We start from the raw sequence: 6,591 nt of genomic DNA on the forward strand, positions 1-6,591 counted from the left end.
TATGTCTGCACCACAGTTCCTGTTCGTTCCGTGCCTATGGCCGGATACGTATTGCACATCGGTTAACCTGACGCCGCAGTCAACTCATGTGCTTGGATCGGATCGAGCTATTGAGTATTGGGCCTGCATACTCGCTCATCCGTATCCTTTGCGTACCGCCCCATGGCCCTTGTATGTCTGCACCACAGTTCCTGTTCGTTCCGTGCCTATGGCCGGATACGTATTGCACATCGGTATACCTGTCGCTACTCAGGCAACTCGTGTGCGTGGATTGGATCGAGAACATGGTGTGTGCCCCATGTTATAATTGATAGTCCATATCCACTTTATAGGTTAAAGTCATAAGTTGTGATTGCACAACCATTCTTCATAAGAGTTTAATCACTCTTCAACTAACTTTCGTTCTGGTGTCTTGGTATCAAATCGCGTAAGACACAAGATTCTACTGGCCAAATAGAATCTAGCACATTGGTTAACCTGGCGCCGCAGTCAACTCATGTGCTTGGATCGGATCGAGCTATTGAGTATTGGGCCTGCATACTCGCTCATCCGTATCCTTTGCGTACCGCCCCATGGCCCCGTCCTTAGAGTTAATGACTAGTAGGCTTAACTCTTTGTATGTCTGCACCACAGTTCCCGTTCGTTCCGTGCCGTGGCCGGATACGTATTGCACATCGGTATACCTGTCGCTACTCAGGCAACTCGTGTGCGTGGATTGGATCGAGCTCATGGGGTGTGTAGAGATTCCATGTTATAATTGCAAGTCCATATCCACTTTATAGGTTAAAGTCATAAGTTGTGATTGCACAACCATACTTCATAAGAGTTTAATAACTCTTCAACTAACTTTCGTTCTGGTGTCTTGGTATCAAATCGCATAAGACACAAGATTCTACTGGCCAAATAGAATCTAGCACATTGGTTAACCTGGCGCCGCAGTCAACTAATGTGCTTGGATCGGATCGAGCTATTGAGTATTGGGCCTGCATTCTCGCTCATCCGTATCCTTTGCGTACCGCCCCATGGCCCCGTCCTTAGAGTTAATGACTAATAGGCTTAACTCTTTGTATGTCTGCACCACAGTTCCCGTTCGTTCCGTGCCGTGGCCGGATACGTATTGCACAACAGTAGATACCATCACCTGACGTATCTAACACACCACTATTGTAACTCGTCGTCGAAGGACCTTTCAAGTGCCTGATGGCCAGGGGAGCTCTTACACGGCACGGAGACACAGTGATGCTCGCCCATCACAGTGTACAACGATCGAGTTTGCTTAAGTGTCTGGGTACCTACACACCAGACACAATGCAATGGCCACGGATCCACACAAGGCACATCACATGCAGAAAGCTTCACCAGATTATGACACATACCACACTCTTGTAACTCGTCGTCGAAGGGGCGTTCAAAGTGCCTTACGGCTAGGGGAGATCTAGCACGGCACGGAGACACAGTGATGGTTGCCCATCAAAGTGTACAACGATCGAGTTTGCTTTCCGCGCAAGCGTTCTAAGTGTCTGGGTACCTACACACCAGACACAATGCAATGGCCACGGATCCACACAAGGCACATCACATGCAGAAAGCTTCACCAGATTCTGACACATACCACACTCTTGTAACTCGTCGTCGAAGGGGCGTTCAAAGTGCCTTACGGCTAGGGGGGATCTAGCACGGCACGGAGACACAGTGATGGTCACCCATCAAAGTGTACAACGATCGAGTTTGCTTTCCGCGCAAGCGTTCTAAGTGTCTGGGTATCTAAGCACCAGACACAATGCAATGGCCACGGATCCACACAAGGCACATCACATGCAGAAAGCTTCACCAGATTCTGACACATACCACACACATGCAACTCGTCGTCGAAGGGGCGTTCAAGTGCCTTACGGCTAGGGGAGATCTAGCTCGGCACGGAGACACAGTGATGGTCACCCATCAAAGTGTACAACGAACGAGTTGGCTTTCAACAAATTCTGACACATAGCAAGCGAGCGACCGAGCTACACCGAAGGCAGCCCATGGTTGGTCACTCGCGGACGATCATCAGTAATGATCCTTCCGCAGGTTCACCTACGGAAACCTTGTTACGACTTTTACTTCCTCTAAATCATCAAGTTCGGTCAACTTCAGCCATGCCAGCTGCAGCTCACGAAGGAACCGCGGAAGGTAAGCCTCCAGAAACCTCACTAAATAATCCATCGGTAGTAGCGACGGGCGGTGTGTACAAAGGGCAGGGACGTAATCAGCACTAGCTAATGACTAGTGCTTACTAGAAATTCCAGGTTCATGGGGACCGTTGCAGTCCCCAATCCCGACTAGATGGGCATTTTAGTGATTTCCCGTTCCTCTCGGAATGGGGGCGCCTATTGGCGAGAACACGCTGCGACCCACATTGTAGCACGCGTGCAGCCCAGAACATCTAAGGGCATCACGGACCTGTTATCGCTCATTCTCAGCTTGCTAAACACAAGTTGTCCCGCTAAGCAGGGCAAACGTAGCCGACGACCGCCCGTGAAGGCGCCGCCCGGCTGTAACGTCAGGTGCGCCCGGAGGCGCACTGCTGACAGCGTTCTAGTTAGCATGTTTGAGTCACGTTCGTTATCGGAATTAACCAGACAAATCATTCCACGAACTAAGAACGGCCATGCACCACTACCCTTAAATTTGAGAAAGAGCTATCAATCTGTCTTACCTCGATAAGTTTGGACCTGGTAAATTTTCCCGTGTTGAGTCAAATTAAGCCGCAAGCTCCACTTCTTGTGGTGCCCTTCCGTCAATTCCTTTAAGTTTCAACTTTGCAACCATACTTCCCCCGGAACCCGATTTTGGTTTCCCGGAAGCGACTGAGAGCACCGAATAGGGGTAGCGTCTCCCAATTGCTAATTGGCATCGTTTACGGTTAGAACTAGGGCGGTATCTAATCGCCTTCGATCCTCTAACTTTCGTTCTTGATTAAAGAAAGCATCCATGGCAAACGCTTTCGCTTCAGTTGGTCCTACGACGGTCTACGAATTTCACCTCTCGCGCCGTAATACCAATGCCCCCAACTACTTCTGTTAATCATTACCTCTAGGTTTCTGACAAACCAACGAAATCGTATAAACCGAGGTCATATTCCATTATTCCATGCAAGATTATTCTCGGCCAACGCCAACCCCACGGGGGGGCCGGACGCTTTGTCTTAGCCTGCTTTGAGCACTCTAATTTGTTCAAGGTAAATGTGAGTATCTTGAGCACCATGAGGAGCCCGTGCCGGAGTTAACCGGTAGCACGGTACTCGTTCACAGAGTAACGCCCAAGTACACCATTGTGAGTCGCAGCCGTGAGCGCGCGCACGAACGGCCCCGGCGTGTAACCGGGCGCCCGTGGCGGTCACGTGTCTGGACGGGCAATCAACTTCGAACGTTTTAACCGCAACAACTTTAATATACGCTAGTGGAGCTGGAATTACCGCGGCTGCTGGCACCAGACTTGCCCTCCACTTGATCCTTGTTGAAGGATTTATACTCAACTCATTCCAATTATGGACCATCGTTAGAGAGGTCCATATTGTTATTTCTCGTCACTACCTCCCCGTACTGGGATTGGGTAATTTACGCGCCTGCTGCCTTCCTTGGATGTGGTAGCCATTTCTCAGGCTCCCTCTCCGGAATCGAACCCTGATTCCCCGTTACCCGTCGCAACCATGGTAGTCCTCTACACTACCATCAATAGTTGATAGGGCAGACATTTGAAAGATCTGTCGTCAGTCGACAAGCGACCATACGATCTGCGTCCTTATCCAGACTTCAACTCAAGCCGCCCGGAGGCGATTGGTTTAACTAATAAGTGCACCAGTTCAGCTACCCGCGAGGGCAACAGTCCCGGCATGTTGCATGTATTAGCTCTGGATTTTCCACAGTTATCCAAGTAACTAGTGGTAGGATGATCTTGTGAATTATAGCTGTTATACTGAGCCTTATGCGGTTTCACATTCATTTATGTTTGTACTTAGACATGCATGGCTTAACCTTTGAGACAAGCGTATATTACTGGTAGGATCAACCAGAATTCGTTCCACTACAGACACACACTCGCTTAGTGGGAAATAAATTTCCACACAACTCTCTCTCTCTAGAACCATATGGAATGGCTCTTTGGTGTTGGGTAAGGCACCAATTTGTTGGGGTGTAACGGTCACCACCAACTTTAAGTTTGTTAGGGCACAACGGAAACCACTAACTAAACTTTAGGAAACTAAATTTCCTCACACATTATCTCTCACCATATTAGCACTAGGTGCTATCCACGATTGTACAACGTTTCAACTCTTGAATCGACCGTAGGGCCGCGGAATTGCTTCCGGGCCCCTATTCTCGCTATTAATTGTTCATCTCTTTCAATACATCGAGTTCGTTCCATTGGGTAGTTCGCATGGCGAACGTTTTGATGCAGCCCCCTGGGGGACCACGGCACTTTACACCGGGTATGGTGTATGCGCAACCTACAGATAACAATAAACCCCTTATGCGTGTGTAAACCGATGTTGGGCTGCTCAACATCTTTCACGGTTACATCACTTGCACCAGAACCCACGGTGCCGATTTGGTAATATGTTGTACATTTACTCAAGATGTACGCTTCGGCCCCTTATTCAGGGGCTCAAGCTATTACCAGCAAGAACAATCCTCATCCAGACTTGAACTCGAAACACCCGGAGGCGAACGGTTTAACTAATAAGTGCACCAGTCTTGAATCCATGCGTCGGTGGAAACAATGCCGGCGTGTTGCATGTATTAGCTCTGAACTTAGCGAGTGATTGCCTTGCAGCTGTCATACTGAGCGTAGAGCGTGATTATCGCTCACTTGAACCATGTTGAATGGCTCTTTGGTGTAGGGTAAGGCACCAATTTGTTGGGGCGTAACGGTCACCACCAACTTAAGACTTGCTTATAGGCATTTCAACGTTTTCAACTCTTAAATCGACCGTGTTTCATTATCATCTCTTCTTCTTATTAAATGCATCGAGTTCGTTCCATTGGGTAGTTCGCATGGCGAACGGTTTGATGCAGCCCCCCGGGGGGGACCACGGCACTTTACACCGGGCATGGTGTATGCGCAACCTACAGATCACCAATATATTTGTGATCGATAATGCACACTTCTTACACGACTGACCAGTCGACAGCGCTGCCTTCCTATTATGCGTGTGTAAACCGATGTTGGGCTGCTCAACATCTTTCACGGTTACATCACTTGCACCCGAACCCATGGTGCCGATTTGGTAATATGTTGTACATGGTCTCAAGATGTACGCTTCGACCCCTTATTCAGGGGCTCAAGCTATTACCAGCAAGAACAATCCTCATCCAGACTTGAACTCGAAACACCCGGAGGCGAACGGTTTAACTAATAAGTGCACCAGTCTTGAATCCATGCGTCGGTGGAAACAATGCCGGCATGTTGCATGTATTAGCTCTGAACATAGCGAGTGATTGCCTTGTAGCTGTCGAACTGAGCGTAGAATGTGATTATCGCTCACTTGAAAGGGTCAAGCCCTTTCGAGTCGTCCGGTTTTTACGCCAGACGACTCGGTTCACCATCTTTCGGGAAGGGACCGTCTCGGTCGCAAGCTGCTCCGGTCCCCAAACAACCTGCGACAAATGATAGGAAATGCCGACATCAATATGTGTTCAGTTTGGTTTATCGCTCATTGGTCTGTTTGACCATCGATCCCTGATTAAACTCTCAGTAATCCAGTCGGGAGAGTAAGGCATGCCCATCGATATCTCATCGACAGGCGATACCGCTTGAACGGCCAACGACACATCAGAGGATCGTATCTTGCTACAACTTTTGCTTAATCGTTTCTTCTCCTTGGAGAAAGAAACCCCCGGGGACCGTCTCGGCCGCAAGCTGCTCCGGTCCCTAAACAACCTGCGGCATCAAATGATAGGAAAAGCCGACATCAATACGTGTTCAGTTTGGTTTATCGCTCATTGGTCTTGTTTGACCATCGATCCCTGATTAATACTCTCAATTAGAAGGTCGGTAGAGTAAGGCATGCCCATCGATATCTCATCGACAGGCGATACCGCATGAACGGCCAACGACACATCAGAGGATCGTATCTTGCTACAACTCTTGCTTAATAGTTTCCACTCCTTGGAGAAAGAAACCCCCGGGGACCGTCTCGGCCGCAAGTTGCTCCGGTCCCTAAACAACCTGCGGCATCAAATGATAGGAAAAGCCGACATCAATACGTGTTCAGTTTGGTTTATCTCTCATAGGTCTGTTTGACCATCGATCCTAGAATTCAACTTTCGAGTAAGGCATGCCCGTCGATATCTCATCGATAGGCGATACCGGTAGAACGGCCAACGACACACATCTAGGATCGCATTTACTCTTCCTTGGATGGATAACCAATACCCTAGGACCGTTTCATCGCGAGCTGCTCCGGTCCTCAAACAACTCGCGAACCACCGATAGGATGATATTAGGAATGGCCGACTTTCATCCTTTAACTCTCAGTTCTGCTTACCAAAACATAGGTACTTGGACCTTAAAGACCACTATATGTTCCCCGATCGGGGGCAATCGGAA

The sequence above is a fragment of the Anopheles funestus genome (assembly GCF_943734845.2).
Source record: "Anopheles funestus chromosome X unlocalized genomic scaffold, idAnoFuneDA-416_04 X_unloc_31, whole genome shotgun sequence".
NCBI classification, from domain to species: Eukaryota; Metazoa; Arthropoda; class Insecta; order Diptera; family Culicidae; genus Anopheles; species Anopheles funestus.